Genomic DNA, 23,595 nt, shown 5'->3' on the forward strand with positions numbered 1-23,595 from the left:
TGTCTGACACAATCTGCTTTGGAACACCATGAAACCTCACTACATATATGATGAATACATATGCTACGTTATAATATGAACAAGTATACTTCACTGGAATGAAGTGAACTACCTTTTTCAACCTGTCTACCACAGCTACAATGGAATCATGCTTTCTATATGTCCTTGGAAAGCCTGTAATGAAATCCATGGAAATGACCTCCCATTTTCACTTTGGGATCGAAATCAACTGTATTGGTCCACCTAGGTGCTTATATTTTTCCTTTACCTATTGAAAATCCAAGCATCTAGCCACAACCTATGCCACTTCCCTCTTCAATTTCAACTAATTATAGAAATTCTTCACTATTGTCAATGTCTTCTGATATCTTGGGTGATTTGAATATGGATTAGCATGATATTCCCTCAAGATAAACTTCTTGAGCTCATTGTTGCCTGACACATATATCATGTCCCTAAATTTGACCAAATCATTTGTTGTAAGACAATAGTCCACATCCTGATCACCTATACCTTGTTGTGACCTATGCATAGGCTCTTGCTTGTCATCTTGTTGTACTTCCTATCATATATAATACTATAATTCTATCCCATAATAAGTAATATCTCCTATATGATTCACCTATACTCTTATGCTAAGATCATCTGCATCCCCATTCTCTTTACCTTTAATGTACCTAATTTCAATGTCAAACTCATTGATCGTGTCCAACCATCTAGCTTGTTTGGTATTCAGATTTAGTTGGTAAAACAAGTATCTTAATCCACTATGACCACTCATCAATACAAACCTCCTTCCAAGAAGATAGTGCCTCCACATCTTCAATGCATGGATGATCATTGCTAACTCAAGATCACGTGCCAGATAGTTCTGCTCATGCTCATTCAATTCCCTTTATTTATAGCATATTACCTATCCTTCCTACATCAAGAATCCACCAATTACTCTCTTGGAAGGATCTATACATAACACAACCTCTTTGTCAAGATTTGCAATCTTTAAAACGGGAGCATTTGTCAACAACTCCTTCAACTGCTCAAAATTGGCTACACATTCCGCTATCTATTCAAATTTATTACCTTTCCTTTGCAATGATGTAATGGGATAGGAAATCCAAGGGAATTTCCTAATGAACCTCCTATAATAACTTCCAAACCCCATAAATGATCTCACGACATCCACATTTCTAGGAGTTACTCATTCCATGATTATCGCATGGAAAGCGTCGATCTTGCAGACAAGATAGACCTTCCTAGAATCTAAAGAAGACCTAATGACAAGCAAACCAACCAGACACTATCTTTCTCTAAATATGCTTTAATAAACAATAGCAAACAAGTGTTTTTAGGGCCTACCTTTGGTCCAACACAAGCTTGTGGATGCCCTCGCTCCTTTGATCCAAATGAGCTCCTTTTCGTGAATCTGCAAACACAAACAAGGCAAACAAATTAAATAGCACCTGAAAAGCCAATTGCATAAAACATATTTAACATGAAAGTCAAGGAGTCCATGAAACAAATAACATAAGATACTTGTTGAGAAAAATGAGTTTGATTGTATTAATTCAAAAGAAGAAGAACCTTACAACCTTTGCCTTGACGCTGTACAGGCTCCTCCCAGGATCCAACAAGATGTCTCCTCTACTTTGACAAGTTTCACTCACTCTCCAATGGAACCAAGAGGTATGTGATCTCTCGTCTCAAGCTCAACCAAATAGTCTCAATTTCACCAGAATTTACCCTCAAAATGTTCAGCTTCTAACCTCCCTAGTCCTCACCCCAATGCCTGTATTTATAGTGCAATGGAGGGAAGTTACTAGGTCCTCCTTCAAAGGGATAAAGCGCTCCTTCAAAGGGATATCTCCTTTAGTCAAGGGATTAGCTCCTTCTCTTTTGGATGCATGAACCACCTCAGAGCGAACAATCCACGTCAATGTTCCTTCTAGAAAACTCTAGAATTAACCCAAAGTGAGTTTTTTAAGATAAAACTTGCGCCTTTTGACTTTCACAAGGATCCGCACCTACACCGTTAGGAACAGAGCGGGTAGGTACACAGCTTTTGTACACAGAAGGTGTGGGACCGCAGGTGACCATGAGAGAAAGTGCGGAACCAGAGTTACATTGATATTTAATGTCTTTCTCCCACTTCTAAAGCTTGATTTGAAGAGCTGAGGTCTTAGACTTGCTTAGGAGGATAGTACAAGTGATGATAGACCCATACTGACTGCAAATAATCATGGTGACGATATTTTTGTGTAACAGATTGCCCCCTAAAGTGAGAAGTCTGTAGTAGATGAGGATTTCATTTATCATACAGGAAGAGTGAAGTACTTTATCATTTCGAGGATCATCTTGTGGAGAGCCCAGTCGGAACCTGTAAAAACATTCAATGTAAGATATATATATGAGATCATATCATCGTTGAGGTAGGCATTCCCTAACTCAGATCAAAACTAACTAGAAAACTATCAACTGCTTTGATATAGGAATGATCTTGTAACATCATAAGTATAGACTTGTGAACATAGTATGGACGCAGCCATCTGTTTATGAATAGTCCACAACATAAAGAATACAAAATTCCTTGCAGCTTGGATGGTGGAAACTAGATCCAGGGTCTTCATTTCTACTTCCCAAAATAGTACGATTCTATCCATGTGAATAAATGTGTTGATGTCGAACATGGTAGAAACCACTTGATTACCAGTCAATGATGTAAACTGTTAACAAGTGTGAGAGAAACCACCAGTGATGTCAATGGCTCTCAAAGTACCCAGTAAAATCCATGAGATGTGAATAAATGTGTTGATGTCGAACATATCACAGAATCCTTCGATCGAAAGTCAATGATGTAAACTGTCGTTAAAGGCGAGAAACCTGCCATTGAGGCATGCAGATCTCAAGGTATTGATGATTTCGACATCATCTTTCTAGATAATGAGCTGATGTCGATAGAAAGCGATCCATCGTAGGCAAGCCCACAACACAAAATCATAGATCAAGTTGAAGAAATTTAGTTGCAAGGACTCACTCAGGGATGGTCAAGATGGATGACAGATATTTTGCAGATGAATGGCTTATTGGCAGTGACCTCTTGAACACATAACAACATGACAAATGGCTTGGTGACAATTGACCCAAAGTTAATACCCAGAAACTGGCTGAGGACTTTCAATGTGGTTTGATCAATTGTTAGGCAAAGGATTTCCCAACCCAGGTGAATAAAAGTGTCGTGTTCAAGAGTGGTTACAAGGTATGACAAATAGACTCATTTTCCTCTCTTTTCCCCCATCATTTCTGGCAAGTACCTCTTTATTTTTTACAAGCTTGAGGAGGATAACATTTTCTTGATTATAAGCTCATCCCTCGGATGAGTCCAACTTAGTTTAGATTCGAACCCTAAGAAGGAGTGGTTCGTTCCTATTTGTAATTGAACAGGTCCTTTACTGTGAAATTTTAACGAGTCCAGTATAGGAGAAACTCGGCGTTTTTCAATTTTAGAGAGTCTGAAAAAACTTAATAGGACTCCAGGGTTGACCTTTTTTCGTAAATTTGTGTCTCCCAAGCCCGAAAAAGTATAAAATAATACTTGAGAGAACCGCTTGATCTTTTACGACCAAGGAGTAATTTTCGTTATTAGTGTCACTGATCCAAAAAAGTAAAAAAGTGATCAACGACACGTCGTTTTATAACCAATATCGAATTCGAAACGACAAAAATCCGGCAATCTTTTCATGTTTTTACGGTCAGAAAAGAGTTGTAAGTGGACCATCTTTTAATTCCATTTTAACGAGTTTAAAAGAAACACTCGACAATCTTTTCATGTTTTAGGAGTCAGAAAAGAGCTTAAAGATGACTCTAAGGTTTCACTTTTTCGTAAGTTTTAACGAGTTCGAAAAAATGATAAAAATGTACTCATGGCTTTCACTTTTTCATAAGTTTTAATGAGTTCGAAAAAATGATAAAAATGTACTCATATGGCTGACTTTCAATTTAATTTACGAGCAGGAAAAGATGGAAAGAACTCGGCATTTTCATTTGTTTTACGAGAATGGAAGATAGCAAAATAATCTCGGTATTTTCATGAGTTTAACGAGTCTTGAAAATAACTAAAATTGGCTCGAGATAGGTTTCATTTTTACAAAAGCTTGAAACAGAGAAAAACTATGCTTCAAAGTAGTTTCATTTTTACACAAGCTTGAAACAGAGAGAAAGTTGTGCTTGATGCCCCCTAAGAATAACTGCTAGAGCGCATGCCCCCCAACTTCATTTCATTCAACCAGTTGGATGAAATGAAGGTTGAGTTACAAGATCATTTGAAAGACTCAACCTAAACTGTAAGAAAATTATGCAAAAAACTGAAATAACTAACCTAAATATACAACTTAACATTTATGAGATCTAGTCAAACTCTTGACTCAATTAGAGGAGGATTTGTTTCATTTTTTAACGAGATTGACACAGGAAAAGAACTATGCCCGGATTCGGTTTCATGTTTACGCAAGCTTGAAACGAAAAACTATGCTTGTTATAAGTTCGCATAGCCCCAGCACAATGACGCAAATCGAGGTACATGCCCCCCAAGCTTCATTGCATTCAACTAGGTGGATGAAATGAAGGTTTACTTTCAAAATCTTGGAAAGACTCGTGGGAGATGTTTCATTTTTTAGTGAGGTTGACATAGGAAAAGAACTATCCTCAAACTCACTGATTCATTTTTTAATGAGGTCGACACAGTAAAAGGAACTTTCCTCGAAATCCTACTTTCTACAATCTACCTATATAACCTAAAAATCTACCTGATTCATTTTTTAAGGAGGTTGACTCAGTAAAAAGAATTTTCCTCATGATAGCCTATTTCATTTTTTAACGAGGTTGATACAGGAAAAAAATTTCCTCACAGCATCCAATTTCATTTTTTAACGAGGTTGAGACGGGAACAAACTATCCTCACCGCATCCAGTTTCATTTTTTAACGAGGTTGAGACAGGAACAAACTATCCTCACCCCTGATTCATTTTTTAACGAGGTTGACTCAGTAAAAATAACTATCCTCTGACCAACTGATTCATTTTTTAACGAGGTTGACACAGTAAAAAGACTTTCCTCGAACAACTGATTCATTTTTTAACGAGTTTGACACAGGAAAAGAACTGTCCTCATACTCACTGATTCATTTTTTAATGAGGTCGACACAGTAAAAGGAACTTTCCTCGTAACATTGATCATGGCTTCCAATTGGAAGAAAGACATGTCAATGGACACACCTTGATCATGGCTTCCAAGAGGTCTTCATCAGAAGGAAGAATACTTCTCTGGAAGGAACACATGTCAAGGGACTCAAAAGGGATAAGAACATCGTGTTCAAGTAATCCCATAGATTTTTCCATGTCAATTACCGGATCTAAATCAAAGGAAGATGAGCAAACAGTGAGAGGCTCACTTACATCGGTAACTGAAAACATGGGACCAGTTGCCACATAATTAACTCGTGGCAGGGTAGATGCCACTTTAGAATCAGGAACATTTAGGGATGTCATATTATTGGTAGTTGAAACAAGACTAGGGAACGAAAGCTGATCTACAGTCACAATACTACCATTGTGAGGGAAAGACATCACGCGAAAGAGTGTCGATACGACAACTTTCATTGCATAAACATAGTCTCGCCCAAGGAGTAAATTGAAATCCAAGGGACCTCGAACTACCATAAGATCAATACAGACAATTTTACCTTCCAAGGTAATAGAAAACTTAGGAAGGATCCCTAAAGGTTCACTAATGGTTCTGTTAAAAGCTTTCATATTTTAAGTAATAGGCGCAAGCTGAGGGGAACCCAAAGCTTTCCAAACAGTTGAGGATAAAATACTAACAGAAGCACCTTCATCTACCTGAGTACGATGTATGTCCCTACCACCAACCTTGACAATGATTTGGAAAGGGATGGAGGAAGGAAGACGAGGTTCTGTCAGTCTATTCCAATCAAAGGAAAAGGCCTCAGTACTTGGAGGGGGTTCTGTAGAAACAGGTGAAATGCCCCCTGGCGTAGAAGAATCTGATGTAACAAAAAGAACTTGAGCGGTATGAAGTTCACTCTCTAAAGGGAAAGTGGGATCGACCGAATGTGAAATTGAATCGACCACTTGATCAACTAATGGATCATCAACCTGAGTGACATGAGTTTCACTCTCCAATGGAAGAGTGTGATCGACTGTACTTGAAATTAGATCAATCACTCTGTCAGTTGACTGTAGGTTGGGAGAAAGTTTACGGTAACCAGTTGGAAATTCTTGCTGTGGAACAGTAAGGTTTTCCAACAATGTTCAGGCTTCATCCATGTGAGGGAAAATGTGAGATTGATGACTCCCTTTGCATAACTTACAAGGAAACCTAACTTTACCCTTTTTCCCAGGAACCTGACTATCACTGGTTGATGGATCAATGGAAAGTTGATGAGATTTTTCTGACCATACTTCCAGGACCTTTGGAATACCAGGACAATTGATAAGGAAGTGGTCACCATTACAAAGCCTACAAGGGTTTGGGTTTACGATGCATGTCAGAGTTTTCCTCAACACAACTAACACTTACAGCCACGGTTGGTTGGTTGACTTCTTTCTTATCTTGCTTCTTCTTCTTCTTCTTCCCTTTCTTCTTCTTCTTAGACACCTGGTTACTAGCATCAAGGCTTTTACCAAGCGAAGAGGAAGAAATGGAGGAAGAAAAATTAGGAGAAGAAGGTAAAGGGTCAACAGAAGGTTGGTGATGTTGAGATGGTGAACTCTGTTGAGTTGAAGCATTCGATTCAGGTGGAACAATTGGAGTATTTGGGGCCAATGAAGTTGAAAATAACCATATCGGTAAACCTATAGTAAATCCAGGTAATGACAAAGTAGCCATATAAGGAGGACCAACATTTCCAATGTAAGGAAAAGTACTAGGATTCTCGTTAAGAGGGGTTCCTTGGTTGGTAAATTCTGGAACAGTTGCCATTATATTCAATTTCAGTGAATTTTATTAACAATTTAAAACTAAAATTAATAATTCACAATTCACACCAATGGTCTCTAAAATTAAAAACAAACAAATTAACATGCACTATCAAATCTAGGAGTCAAACCACACACAAACAGTAACTTTCCGTACCGAAAACACTATTTGGTGATGAAATCCAACATTGCAGAATTCAATACAGAAATAGCGGTTGGAACAGTTACCCCAACAACCTGCTTAATGAATAGACTGGCACAAGTTCCTCCACTAAACCGTCTCGAGTGAAGAGAACCCCCCAGAAAATCCAAGTGAGTCTAGCCGACGTCTGCTCCAGGTACAGTGGGATCTTCCCACCACTGTCACCTTAGGAAGAATCCTAAAGAATATGGTCACTAAGGTTACCAACCGAAACAAATATACCTGGGGGAACAGTCTACGATCCGATACGCACGCAAGGGTAGAGTAGCAAGCTCAATCCCCTTGAAGGCTCCTTGACATAATCCGGGTTTTACCAACAAGTGACCCCAGGCTCCTCGACAATGGTTAATTCGAGGTTTACCATTTTTAATACGTGAATACCTGGTGTCTTTCCCAATGAGGAAGGATTGATTCCCACACTGGTTCGGACACGATCTCGTGCTTCTCCTTTAAGAGGAGCTTTCCCAGAGCATAAATGCAACAATTGGATTTCTTCCTACCGCAAGATACAACTACTTGTTTGTTTTACTGTCTTGGAGAGTTAATTACTCTCCTACTCCAAGACACTAGCCTAAGCTAGATTGGTGGAAAGAGCCCTAAAAATGTAAAATTTACTAGATGAATTTTAATTAAGCGTTGTGTTATTTAGGTTGTTATTACTCAAAAGGGTAAATGGATATGAAACCAATGGTGTTATGACCCGACCCAAAACTGAATGTAATCGAATATGATAATGTAATCTTTTCAATTCGATGAATCCTAAATAAAGTAAGGAGAGAGTTTCCTTTAACTTCCAACAATGCAAAAAATTGATCACTAAGAGAAAATATAACAAATTATCTAGTGCACTAATTTCATCAAGAAAAACTAATGCAAATCAATTCCAAAATAGTTTATTTTTATTTTTATTTTTGTGTAAATTCAAATCAAAGAAAACTGATCTAAATCTACGATTGATTTTTCAGAATGTAAACTATGCAATTGTCATCTATGCACAATTCACTTGAAAAGTATGCAAATGTAATCTATGCACATTTTTCATTCATATTCTGAACCTGAGAATTCTAATTATGCAAATGTGATCTATGCAAGAGAATTCTCAAACACAAGATGATTCTAATGTAATCTAAGAACCAATCAAGTGCAAGTCGAGAAAATTGGGTGAGAGTTCCAAAGATCAAAAATTAAAAACACTCAAAGGTGATTAACACTCATACACAAAGACTGAGACAAACCTCCAAGTAATGACCAAAGGAAATCAAATTTAGAATTTCTCAAAAAAGAGACTCAAAACATCCAATTGATAAAAGATTAAAGTAGGAATGCCAATGGAATTAACCAAGGAAAGTTTCTGACAAGTCACATGCAGGTCTGGGCAGTGGTTAAAACCTATAAACAAATTCTAAACTGATAAAAAAGAGAAAAGTTTAAAATTTCTCAAATTTTTGACAAGGTACGCAGGCAACCTGTTTACACAGGTGCATCCACACTCTGTGCACAAAGCAAAAGTGCGTACAGGTACGCACTGTGCTTAACTCAGAGGGTGCGTACCTCTCCCAAAACTATGAAAAGTGAAAACTAACTCAAAATTAACTAAATTCACCCAATCCCACAATCATCAAGTCAAAAACAGAAACAGAAAATACAGTTTCTCAGGTCAAACTATAGACAAAGAAAACAATCAAGTCCCCAATGGAGTCGCCATTTTGTCGCACAGAAAGTGTCGATCTTGCGGACAAGATAGACCTTCCTAGAATCTAAAGAAGAGCTAACAACAAGCAAACCAACCAGACACTATCTTTCTCTAAATATGCTTTATTAAACAATAGAAAACAAGTGTTTTTAGGGCCTACCTTTGGTCCAACACAAGCTTGTGGATGCCCTCGCTCCTTTGATCCAAATGAGCTCCTTTTCGTGAATCTGTAAACACAAACAAGGCAAACAAATTAAATAGCACCTGAAAAGCCGATTGCATAAAACATATTTAACATGAAAGTCAAGGAGTCCATGAAACAAATAACATAAGATACTTGTTGAGAAAAATGAGTTTGATTGTATTAATTCAAAAGAAGAAGAACCTTACAACCTTTGCCTTGACGTTGTACAAGCTCCTCCCAGGGTCCAACAAGATGTCTCCTCTACTTTGACAAGTTTCACTCACTCTCCAATGGAACCAAGAGGTATGTGATCTCTCCTCTCAAGCTCAACCAAAGAGTCTCAATTTCACCAGCATTTACCCTCAAAATGTTCAGCTTCTAACCTCCCTAGTCCTCACCCCAATGCCTGTATTTATAGTGCAATGGAGGGAAGTTACTAGGTCCTCCTTCAAAGGGATAAAGCCCTCCTTCAAAGGGATAGCTCCTTTAGTCAAGGGATTAGCTCCTTCTCTTTTGGATGCATGAACCACCTCAGAGCGAAAAATCCACGTCAAAATTCCTTCTATAAAACTCTAGAATTAACCCAAAGTGAGTTTTTTAAGATAAAACTTGCGCCTTTTGACTTTCACAGGGGTCCGCACCTACACCGTTAGGAACAGAGTGGGTAGGTACGCAGCTTTTGTACACAAAAGGTGCGGGACCACAGGTGACCATGAGAGAAAGTGCGGAACGAGAGTTACATTGATATTTAATGTCTTTCTCCCACTTCTAAAGCTTGATTTGAAGAGCTGAGGTCTTAGACTTGCTTAGGATGATAGTACAAGTGATGATAGACCCATACTGACTGCAAATAATCATGGTGATGATATTTTTGTGTAACAATGATAGATCTTATCTTTTTTGGATCCACTATTATGCCTTCCTTGCAAACCACATGCCCCAATTAATGTACCACTTTCTGGAAGAAACTACATTTAATGAGCTTAGCATACAACTGATTCTCTCTTAGCAATCTAAATATTTTTGCTAAGTGTTTGACATGTTCTTCCTCATTCTTAGAATATATCAATATATCATCAATGAATAAATGAAAAACATGTCTAGATAGGGCCGCAACACACTACTCATCAAGCACATAAAATTAGTTGGATAATTATTCAAACCAAATGGAACTACAACAAACTCATAATTCCCATACTTGGTTAAGAAAGGCATCTTATATAATTCCTCTTCCTTGATGCGTATTTGATGATATCCATATCTCATATGAATCTTCGAGAACACTGCTACTCCCTCCAACTAGTCAAATAAGTCTTCAATACTTGGAAACATATACCTGTTCTTGATGGTTATCTTGTTCAACTTCCTATATTCAATGTATAAACTAAGAGTATCATCCTTCTTCTTCACAAACAATACTGGTGCATCTGAAGGTGATACACTTGGCTTGATGTATCACTTATCAAGCATTTCCCTTAACTACAACTTCAACTCTACTAAATTTTGTGTGTTCATCTTGTATGGTGCCTTTGATGTTAGCACTACCCCTGGTACTAACTTAATAAAAAAGTCCAATTCTCTATGAGGTGAAGATTCTAAAATCTTTGTGGGGAACACATCCTAAAACTGTTGCAAGTTCCGGTACATCTTCACAACTTCTGCATCCTCAATGTCCTTAACTTTATAACTAGAAACATACACTGTAAATAACACACACCATTTTTTGTGATCACGCTTTTCCCACATAGTTTTAACCATTATGACTGAGGTTTCCTTCTTCTTAACTTGCAAGATTGTTTGTTCTCCATTTTCATGTAAGCACCAAATATTTTTTTCATACTAATCCACCTTAGTCATGTGAAGATAAAACTAGTCCATACTTAAAAGAATACTACATGATCCAAACGACAGTACATTCAAATGTGTTGATGTAGGCATACCATTCAACATGAATGTACAAGCTCTTACCCAATGATGAACTCTCTTATTTGTACCTATAGCCAACTGAACTAACCAATATTCTGCATGAACTTCTTTATTCAATCCACACTTATCCACCAGGTCAGGACTAACATAACTATAATTAGATTTAGGTTTAATCAGAATAGAAACAACTCGATCACAAAGCTTACCATCCATCTTGATAATATATGCCTAGTGATCCACCTACATTTTATCCAATGCTACATAGATCTTAGGAATTCTATTCTCAACATCCCAAACTATCTATGCTTCTTGTGCTCTCTAAATATGAGGCTTACCACCTTGATTATGTGGAAAATCCCTCTTGAGATGCTTCTTGCCACATATCGAACACTGCAATTATCCTTTACCATCACATCTATTCTTCTTCCCTCTAGGCTATGACACATTAAACTTCTTGTAAGGTGTAAAATTTTCTCTCTCCTACATTCTGGGGTCTTGTTTGCTTTCATTACCATTTACCTTTACCTTTGTCTTTCTCTTTCCATCATCATTGAGATTATGTCCTATTCTTTGATTGTTCATAACAATGCTTCAATTCCCCAATGAATTATTCAAGCAACTAAGGCTCATCATACTCAATTTGATCTTTAAATACTAATGGTAACCCATTAACAAATATATGAACTATGGCTTTCTCATCCGTACATACTTCAAAAACTCTAGGAACCTAGTCGTATAAGCCTCATATGTCATCTACCCCATCTTTATCTCATAAATTTCCTTGGATTTGATATCATAATAACTCTCTAATAAACACTTCTTCTTGATGAGTCTCTTGAATTTACACCAACTTGACTCCTTTGTCCTTATGTCTCTAACCTACTTCCCATCTTGCCTCGAGATGCCTCCTTTCCCTTTCAGGTTGAAGATAGTTATTTTGGCCTTCATATTCTCTTTGTAATCATGCAACTCAAACAATTTATTCATCTCAAGTAGCCATGCCTTTGCATCTTCTTGCTTCTTCAAATATCCATCAATTGTAGGTGGCTTGGCTTTCTTGAAATCACCTGGAAAATATACCCTATCACTCCTCTTATAAGGATGTGTTGATGCCCCGAAAATCGTTGTATCAACATTGGGGGATAACCACCCGGTTCAGACCTTAATACAACTCCTTTTCTGTTTGAAATGGTGGCTCTGACTGGATATAATGGGACTAGTTTCCCAATAATGAATAAAATGGGATGGATGAGTGATTTATTTCTAATAAATGATAACGAATGGATGAATTAATCTATCAGCGAAAATATAAATAACTATTCTATCCCGGGAGGCTTCTATTCTTTAAAATGCAATGTTTTATGATCTTTGTTCATCGATAGGAATATAGATGACTCTAAGAAATAAACATAGATATTCCTTTACTTAATGATTACTTTGTTCAAATAGTTGAACAAAGTGATTAACACATTGTTACACCTATCCTTTTATATTACCGATACATGTATGATTAAAAGAAAAGCATGTTGTAAACATCCAATAGTGGAAAGTATAAAGAATGTTGTTAAAACACATGCATATATCTGATAATAGCAAGAGCGATCAAACAACAATTCACATAAAAGGAATGAACTCAGACATAGATGGTAGTACCATATGAGCTACAAATCACTCCCAATATCAATCGCTATTTGGATTCCTTCTTCCGACACAGAAACACTACTAAACAAAGGCAGTAGTGCACATTCACATAAAAGGCTTCGTTATCAAAATTGGAATAATTGACCCAATCTTTATAAAAGAATATGCCTGAAGTACAGTAGTGCGACTTCAGGTTTAAGTCATATACAAAAACTTACAACCCTTTCTAAATACATGAAAGGATCTATAAATACTTGATTGAAACTAACTAACTATGAAACTAAAATCCTATTTAATTAGTACAACTTGATTCGAAATATTTTCCTCACGGCAATCTGGCAGTCGGCAACATGATTCATCACTTAGGTTGTTTTCCTTCAGACCTGAGCTCGCATATTGCAAGCATTGGTTCCACTTTTGGTGGTCGGTTCAGACGAGAATTGAGTTGGGCAGCATAGGTGGCATCTTGTATATCGGGAATGATACACCCGATTGCATCTGTAAGGAACTTGAGGGTGGCTCTCTAACTGTATGGTTTGACTAGGAACAACCAATAGGTGTCCCATGTCAAACTGTTAATTCCTGCGATTAATCTCCCATTTTTCTCCAGCTCTTGATAACATGATTGCTCCAATGTTTTAGCTGATAGCAATTTACCTGGGGTACATTGAGAGATCATGTTAGATAAGTAGAGCGTATCATTAATCAATTCAACCAAATTACTTGTGGTTAATTTGCATATGGAAACAACTCTCTCTGCTTTCATTAACTGGGACTGCCATTCCATAAATAATATCTCTTTATGTGATTCTAGTATTTTTGGCAAATTAGCTGCCTGTCCCTCATCAGTGTCTTGCCACTCAAGAAAATTAGTCAAGGTCTCATTGGCTTGCTCCAAGTCTATTCTAGCATTAATCGATTTATCACTTATTGATGCTGTTAAGTCACATAAAGGTTCTGCTTGGGCGATTTGTTGACATAACAACCTTATTTGTGTCACCAATGCCTTGTTTATCTGTAATGCCTCTGCTCTGAATTCAACTGGTTGTGGAAGATTCTTGGTTTTCTCTATTTGGGCTGATAATTGAGCAATTTTCTCATATTTCGACTTCACCATCTGTTCATTCATTGCTTTTAGTTTTGCTAATGCTTCCGACAACTCTTTCTGCTTTTGAACTGCACTCAAATCAATTCTCTTTTTCTCTGCCTGCAATTGTTTATTCAATTGATTATTTATTTGTTGTTGTGTAAACAATTGTTGTTCTGCTTGTTCTGCCTTCTGTTGTGCCTCCGATAGTTGTGCTTGTAGCAAAGTCATTTCCTGGTCCTTTCCTTTTAATAGATTGCTAACTTCTGATGCCTTGTCTATGGTGGCTGCTGAATAGGCTCCAGCATACTGGGACAGTTTTGTTAGGTCATCAGAAGGATCAAACTCCTCCTTCCAAACCATGTTGCCCGTCATTGTTTGTTCAGGGAATAGGAAAGGTTGATCAGTCCTTCTCCTTTTCCGTTGTCGTTTTACTACAGCCTTGCACTTTGGGCTGTAAAAGACATCCAAGGGAGGAATTTCTTCTACTTGAAAAACAATCTGATCGGAGGGATCCTTAGGAATTATCTCTATTCCTGTAGAACTGTTTAGGCCACTGGTTCCTCTTGGAACCTGTTTAGATGTTGTCTCCTGTGTGTCAGTTTCTTTTGATGTTTCGGCTTCCTTTGAGCTCTCAAGATTGCTTATGATTGAGTCGAATTGCTGCCATTCCTGGAGCAATTTCGTGTCAATCTGAGCATCTACATTCACCTCTGTGCTGCTCTGCTCTTGCTCTTTTCCTTGGGTTTCCTCTTGCTCTTTTCTCTGCACTTCTTCCTACTCTTTTGCATGCACTTCCTCCTGTTCTTTTGATGTAGCAGGAGGTTCCTTAGTGAGTCGCTGCTCAGGCTCGCTTGATTCTGTCATTGGGGTCATTGCTAACAGATCTAGAGGCAGAGTTTGCAACCTCTGTTCTCTAAGTCTGTTAAATTCAACTAACCTGTCATCCCGATATTTCATTCTGGCCAGCGACTTAACTTGGAATATTGACTCGGCTGAGGAGAACAGGTCATCAAACATATCTTCTTTATGATCAAATTTAGTTAATTTTGCCTGTTCAAGTGCATTTTAGGCGAATTTGTTTGGATCAAATAGCCTATTAGGAAGAGTGGCTAGATTTAGTGCCTTGATTTTATCAGCTTCTTTCTTTGCATGTTTAAAGTCATGCAGAGCGTAGACACCACATCTTAGAGGAAAAGGAGGCCAAACCTGCTTCTTTTTGCTCTTTAGAGTCTGTGTAACTCCTTCGGATGTAATCTGATAGGCTACCTCCCAGGCTAACAGTTTATCGGGTATGTACGAAGGGAGGACATGGGGCTTGGCTTGGCTGCCGAAAACTCTTACATAGGTGAATTTTTCTTCTCTGAACCATCTTTCTATAGATGTCAAGTCAACTTCGGCTTGGTAGTAAATCTTAGGAGTAGGTTTATCAAAAATGGAATAGTGAATGAGTAACATAAAACCATTGCAAACTTGATATAAATGGTGTTTATAGTGGGCTTTCCATAACTTCTGATGGTATATATGAATGGGCATGGGGTCTTGTGGAGTCCATCTCCATCCAAGCACATGAAATTCAGAATTAAAACACAGGGTGTCCAAGATATAGGCACTATAGTAGAATGGGGGAATGACCCTTTCAGTAATGTGGGATTTGTTTCTAAATTCAAGGACTGCGGTTGCTAGCTTATTAGACAATATAGTTGCCCAATCCATTATTTCACTATTACATGCTGCCTCCATCAAAGGAACCATCTCTATAGTGAAGTTTGCGAAATTATGTTACCCCCACAATCTACACATCATTATCCTGGCATAACAATAAGGAGAACACAAAGAATCGACAGAGTACTTACCCGAAGACTCATGCTTGTGTTTTGCTGGGTTTTGCCTCCAATCCTGAATGGGTTCAGATTCAATTTCGTTCTCATTTATGAATTTCTCCAAGAATGCCTTGTTGTACTTCTTTTCCGGTACAGGAAAATGGTACATTTGCCTCAAATCATCAGGTTGAAATGAACCGAAGACTCTCCCATCCATGGTGCAAAATTTTATGTTTGTGATTGGGATTTCTTCAATTGCCCACTTCACCACATCTGTATATGAGAGAATTTGTTCCCGGGCTACTATCCGATGAAGGAAAGAGTCAGCTAAATCCTTTAGAGTAGCATCAGATTTCCGAGTCGTGTCTGCTGTGGCTTGCACTGTTGTTACCTCAGGCTCTTCGGCCTCAATCAAATTATAGGTTCTTAGCCAAGTAGTTTTGCCGAGTCCCAGACATGTAGTGTCGAATATAAGTCCTTTTTTGTTTGTTCCTAGATCGGTAGTAGGTTGCCCTGTAGCTAGTGAAGAGGAAGCTATTGCAGTTTTCTTAGATTTCTTCCCCATTTTGCTTGAATTTACTGCTTCGAAATAGCTCTGCATAGGAGTGAAAATGAACGTAATGCAGAGAATTGAAGGCACAAACCAAAGAAGAATGATATATATTAATCAATAAATAATGGAGGATTTAAATTTAGGTGGCCATGAATGCAATCTCTGAAGAGATTTTAGACTTACTGTTTCATTAAATGGTCGTTTAAACCTTTCAATCCTTTAAATGCTCATTATGTCGTTTATTGGCCAAATGATTCACTTAAGCGTGGCTTCGATGTTTTGGCAGTTGAGTGCAAGTGAATCGCTATCGGGAAAAGAAAAGCCACTAATACTAAATAACCATAAAATATCTCGGATTTACCAATCTTTTTTGAAATCTTTGCTTTTAGCTTTATCGCAATCGCAATCGGGGAAAAGCTTAAGTTGTTATATTGGTTCCTTTCAGAATCCCCGATTGTCGATAGCGATATCGCCAATTCACATCGGGAGTTTTAAATGAGGGCTTTGAATTGCATGCATGGTACATCTCTGATCGCCGATAACGATATCACATCGAATCGGAGCGAAAAGGGGCTTTTGTTATGATAGCTTGCCATTGCCAATATCCGATAACCATTTGTGTATTGTCGCATCGGGGAAAACTTAATGGGCCTTTTGTTATTTCTCCTTTTTTATTGCGATATGCGATCTTGCGATCGCTTTATCCCAATAATAAGGGATTATTCAGTTTTTATTATAAGACCGCTTATGTGATTTATCAAAAGGTTTATAATTATTTATTTATTTTCGGACCTTTTGAAAAATACTAATTTGATACCAATTTAATTCTAAAAGGGACCCATTTCATATTATAGTTATGAAAATAAAATTTGTATGAAATGGGGGGTTGTTGTAGAGCACAACAATTGGAGATTCGCTAGAAGGAACAGTTATCTCTTAAAAGTACTGAAATACTTAAACCTTCTCTAAATAGGAATCTCATCAAAGAGGAAAATTCTAAACTAAATAGGTATATATGCATTCCAAATAAAATAAAACTATCTTTTCTAATTTCCTCTCTTGTTTAAAATTAGATACATTCTAAGTTTTAAATTGGCCTCTATTGGTTGATAATGATAAAACAAAAAACCTTTCCAAATCAGCTTTTAGAATTGACTCGTCTGTCATAGGTAGAGCCTCTGCTACCAGCAAATGTTCATAGTTTCGACAGGGATACCTTTTAACCACATTATTGTCCATTATCCCACCCACTTCATAGTATGATTAATAGAATGAATTCAAAACGTTCTTTCATATTTTGTATCTCTTTTACTTTTCTGTTATTTTGTAAGATAAAAAGTTGTTGTCTTGGTTTGGTGGCCAGCTGAGTGACAATGCCATTCACTAGTAGTAATTTAACCGTACAAGTTGGCTCATGATGAGACCCCTTGTCTTATAATTTTAAGCCATTACCCTGTTTTGGTATGCAGTGTTGGTAATGTCGGTTAAACTATTTCCCAATGATCATCGTAAGCAGGCTTGTAATAAGACCCCTTATCTTTTATATTAAATATTTTAGAATTACACTCTGAGTAATTACAAACTTCGATGAATGGGATGGAAAATTTTCTCCTTAAGAGAGAATGGATGACAGGGTAAGAGTTGAAGATGCTGAAATTGGATTAGTTTCTATTTTGATATTGATAACCTTTTTTGTGACCAATTTGAAAACATAAAATGATTTACAATACTTCTAAATCTTGAGAAGGGTTCACAAAAATTGAAATGTGGTTTCAGAATGCAATTATACCTAGTTTCCTAGAAATTGTCCCTTTTGTCTAAGGCTTCTATTATTTTAAAAGCAAATATAAACACTACTTCTTTGAGTAACTTTTAAATACAGCAAAAGGTCAATGGAAGATACCTTACAACTTTATTTCTAAATGGTCCTACAAACTACAAATTTTACTAAACTAAAAAGGAGAAGGGGTTACCTCCTTGATTGAAGAATTTCTTTAAGATAAGGCCATTAACAGGGAGAGAATCTCTCAAACCTAATAAATCTTGTAATATGAAGGTCGAATGGCCTATGTTCTCGCAGATCTGAAATGGCCCAAGCCACATTTTCTAGAACTTGGTGTGTTTTCCTTTATCCTCATGGGCTTTGTCCCATTTCAGAACTAAGTCACCAACTTGAAACTGTTTTGAACCGGATGAAGTTGACTCAAAGGATGACTTGATAATTTGCTGATGTTTTGCATGAGTAACCTTGGCTTTTTCTCTTTCCTTTTCTAATTTTAAGATTTGATCATGTCTAAGTTGAATAGAAGAAGAAGGGCTTTCTTCAATAAACTAAACTAGGGCTAGAGAAGGAAGGATAAGATTTGTTGGTAGCGCCGCTTCTTTTCCATACACAAGATTGAATGGAGAAGAACATATGGAAGCTTTCTATGTTATCCTATCAGCCCATAGTGCGAATATTAAATATTTTTGCCGGTATTTATGATTCTATTCGATAGTTCGCTTAATAACCTTGATTAGATTTTTATTGGTAGATTCTGCTAAACGTTACCTTGGGGATAGTAATTAGTAGAATATTTCAACGTAAATCCTCTTTTAATAGCGAAATCAAACATAGCATTGCCAGAGAAGTAAGATGCATTATCAAAAACAAGAGCATTTGGGACACAAAACCTGGTAATGATGAATTGATCTATGAATTCTATAATTGCCTCAGAATTTGTTGTATTTAAAGGAATTGCTTCAACCCACTTAGTAAAATAATCCGTGGCAGTAAGGATATACTTATGCTATTTGGAAGAGTGTGGAGTGATTTCTCCGATGATTTCCAATCCCCATTGCTAAAATGGTTGTTCAATGTTGACTGGTTGCAAAGGGAAAGCTAGCTTTCTTTGTCTTCCACTAGAAGTTTGACAAATTCGGCATTTCATTACATATTCATGAGCATCTCTAAACAGGGTGGGCCAATAATATCCAACATGAATGATTTTGTGGGCTATTGTATCAGCTCCAAAATGTCCTCCTGCTGGTCCATCATGTAATTTCTGCAAAACCTTTTGTGCTTCAGGTTTTTCTAGGCATCTTAATAAGATTGAATCATAATTTTGCCTAAAAAGTACATCATCAATAATTGTGAAATTTCTTGCTTTCAATCTAATGGCCCTCTTGCTTTTATAAGATAGGTTAGGAGGTGCATATCCATTTTTCAAATAAAAGATCAAGTCTGCATATTGGGATTCAGAATCAGTAATACTTATCTGATTGATTTATTCTATATGTTTTGTATCACCTAGTTGTTGAATGTTGGATGCTCCTGCCAATAACCTGCAAAAACCTTGGCCTCTAACAATCTTTGTCGGCTTGATTTCCAAGTCATATTCTTGAAGTGTTGTAACCCATTTTTCCCTTTTTTCGCCTAATTCTTTTTGGATTAATAGTTGCCCTACTGCAGAGAAAGGAACTATGACTTTTGTATGGGCTTTTAAAAGGAAGGGTCTGTAATGTTTGACATCTTTATATACAGCAAAGGCTTGTTTTTCTACTTCCGAGTAATTGAGTTCAGCACCCTACAAGTTTGAAATATAAAATGAAATGGGTGCTTCCAAGTTGTGATCATTAATCTGAGTGAGTACTGCTGCATAAGACAAATCGGATGCGATAGTATACAATGTGAAATGATTAGAAAAATTAAGAGTATTTAAATCAGGGGCATTAATTATTGATTGTTTGATTAAATCAAACGCTTCCTTCTCTATTGATCCCCATCTAAACACTGAATTTTTCTTAATCATAGTTTGTAGTGGAAAAATGATGTGAGAAAAGTCTAGAACAAATCTTTTGACAAAATTGATTTGGCCTAAAAATGACTACATGGATTTTTTATTATGAGGAAAAGGGACTTCAGAGATCTCTTTAATCCTACTCGGATCAATATAAATGCCATCTTTGGACACAATAAAGCCCAAGAGCTTTCCTTGATCAAGAGCAAAGAAGGATTTTTTAGGATTGAGTGAAATACTGTACCTTCTGCAACGTTGAAAGTTTTGGTTTAAATCATGCAAATAATTGGATCTCCTTTTAGAAAATACAGTGATATCATCTAAGTAGACCATTATTGTTTTATTGATCAATCCTTTGAAAGCTATGTCCATCGCTCTTTGAAACGTGGCTCCTGCATTAATGAGTCCAAAAGGCATTTTTTGATAGGCATAATTTCCCCATTTTGTTTTGAATGTAGTTTTAAGTCTATCATCAAGATGGACAAAAAATTGGTTATATCCTGAAATGCCATCTAAAAAGGACATCAATTCAGAGCCTGCTACTGAATGGAGTACCTGCTCCATAGTAGGTAATGGGAAATTGTCTTTTAAGCTTGCCTTATTCAGATTTCTGAAATCTATACAAATCCTGATATCGCCATTTTTCTTCCTAACATGCACCATATTGGAGACCCAGTTTGAGTGTCGAACGGGAAAAATAATCTTGGCCTTTAAGAGTTTATTAAGTTCAGTTTTAATTTGACTCTCTAGGTTCGGATGTATTTTCCTGAGATTTTGTTGAACTGGTTTTTGTTCTGCAAGCATTGGAATGGTATGCTGGATGATAGATGTATCATATGTCTTTAAATCATCATACTTCCAAGCGAAGACATGTTTATTCTTTCTTAATAGTCTAATGAATGTCATTTTTTCTTCCATAGAAAGTCCTAATCCTAGATTAATGTTTTGAGGATTTTGTTCGGTGCCAAGATTAATCAACTCAAACCTCAAGGTAGAACTGTGGAGCTTTGTATTGATCATTGGTTTAAATCTGTCTTTAATATCATAAAGATCCTCCAGATTCACCACAGGCTTCGGTATTGAGTTTTCCTCATGTTTTTCTCTCATCTGAAGATCATGATCGCTTTCCTCTATAATCTGATCATCATAGGACTTTTCAGACGTCAAAAATTATAAAATGTCTTCATCGTGATTGAAAACTCTCCAATTAGTGACATTTTCAGGAATTGAAGGCCTAAAAAGCAATTCTACTAAAAATCTATCTAGGCTATAATCTTCGGAAGGTAGGAGTTTGGAAGCAACATTGGCTAGCAAGTCGACTGTCGAATTTTGAGACCTGGGGATGGAAGAGATATTGAATGATGAAAAGTGAGAGGTGAGTTCTTGCACCAGAGATTGATAATGCTTGAGGTGATTTGAAAGACAACGAATCGTATTTCTCACCTGTTTGACAATAATTTCATAATCGCCGAACACTTTCAAATATTGCACCTTAAGGCCAATCGCTTTGTACAGTCCTTGGACTAAGGCTTCATACTCGGCTGTGTTGTTTGTGCATTCAAACTCTAACCTATAGAACAACATTGTTTTTTCTCCTTGCGGGCTAACCAAGATACATCCTGCTCCTGAGCCTTCGTTAGATTTAGAGCCATCAAAATATAAAGACCAAAAATAAAGAATTATCAACAATTTTATTTACAGTTTTCTCAGTGTCATTAAAACATCTTGACCTATATGTTTGTGAATAATTTTCGATCTGAGATGTAAAATTGTTTACTAAGAAAGGATATGGTTGGGATGTGAAGTTTCCGAAGAATGATTCTAACAAATAATTCCCTAAGATATTGTTATTAAATTCTATGGGTTGATTTTCCTGTTCGAAATCTATCATAGTGTGGGTCATGTGCTTTTCCCGATTGATTTTTATTTGATTTGGATTTCCATTGTAGGGTAGCCACATGTGGGACCAATCGGTATAAATATACCCATGGAGTTTCTCGAACCAATCCCTACTTAAGATTAAACCCTAAAATTCAGGTATATCGGCGATTAGGATATCAATTCTTTGAACTACTCACGGATCGGCCCATAACCTGATAGTTACATAGTTAATTTCTCCTACAACCTGTACCTTGGTTCTATCTAACTGTACAATGTGAATTGCAGATTTCTGGGGTTCAATGTTTAGTTTGGAACAAACCGAAGCTGGCATTATATTTGAGGATGCCCCTGAATCAATCAAACAATTGTGCAGATTACGATTATAAATCTCATAGGTTAATAGGAAAGGAGAAGTATGGGAATTGGATCTGTCTCCGATCAGAATTGTATCAGTAGCTTCAATCCTGCTAGAAGGTGGTTGTCCTGAATCATTTGCAGCTTTAGCACTGGGAGGAGGTGAGGAAGGAACAACATTCAATTCCTTGAGAAGCAATTTCTGTTGATATTTTAGTTTACTAAGTTCAAACATAGTAATGTTTGCCTTAGTTTTCTTCATATCATCAACGATATTGTAATCCATTGAATCAGATACTACTAATGTTTTAGATGTTGAAGGCATATTTGAGGTTGAAGGTTGGTTTTGGGGAACCGTTGTAGCTGGCTTCCTTGTGGATACCTTTTCCTTTGTTGTTGTGGCACCTGCACTTCTTTTCTTTGAAGTTGCCTGGATGAGTTCAGGGGCACCTTTACTCCTAGTGGTGACAGGAAAAGCTTCTTCTTCATTTTCTGTATTGGAGTTAGGCAGTATGAAATCCCACATTCCATGGCATTCAACAACTTCCTCTTCATCATTAGTTGGCGAGATTGTTTCCTCTTCTTCTTCTTCAGGGTCTGAATCTGCATTAGATATAACATTTGGTGGTTTTGATTCAATTTTCTTGAAAGTTATAAAGGGCCTTTTAGTTGAGGTTTCTGCTACTTGCTTTTTGATTTCAAACATTTCATTTGACAAAGTTTTAAGGACCTTTTGCAGACCTTCCATATCATGGGGATCTTTAGGTGTTTTCTTCTTTGGATCATCTTTAAAAGAAACTTTTTTGGTTTTTCTATCTTCCAGAGCAGCTTTCTTCTCTAGAGCATTAAAACGTTTCTCCACGGCAAGTGATTCTTTCATGTTTTCAGCTAAAGTTGGTTTTACAGCCCTGTCTACAAAAATAACTATATTGGCAGGTAGGCCAGTTATATACCATTCGCTTCTGATTTGTTCACTTGGTTTGGAGGCTGTTGGGATTTTATTCAAGAGTTTATTAAATCGTGCATTGAATTATTTAATCGATTCCCTATGCTCTATCCTAAGATTGGAGATATCATTTATTAATGTGGCTAAAGATCTATCATCACCATACTTAGTGAGAAACTATTCTTGGCAAGTGGTCCAACTGGCAATGGAACCAGATGGCAAGGAAAAATACCAGGATCTTGTTGATCCTTGCAAAGTATAAGGGAAAAGCCTAATTACAACATCTTCCTCAGTTACTCCTTTGAGATTAACTGATAACATGAAGTTATTAATATGTTCCTCAGCTTGTGTTCCATCATCTGGGCTAAACTTGGGTAGCCATTTTTCAGGAGCATCAGGTAATGCATGTAATGGTGCAGGCATATTGACTGCACCAGGCCTGGTCCATGGATCTGCCATTGTAATACCAGTAGTGGATGATACTACTGTTGAAATTCCAGTTGTTTGGGAAGGAGTTGATATTGAGGATTGCGCAGG

The sequence above is a fragment of the Pinus tabuliformis genome, chromosome 4_2, assembly GCF_031772625.1.
Source record: "Pinus tabuliformis cultivar Carrire ecotype Pingquan chromosome 4_2, CPIR1, whole genome shotgun sequence".
Lineage (NCBI taxonomy): Eukaryota > Viridiplantae > Streptophyta > Pinopsida > Pinales > Pinaceae > Pinus > Pinus tabuliformis.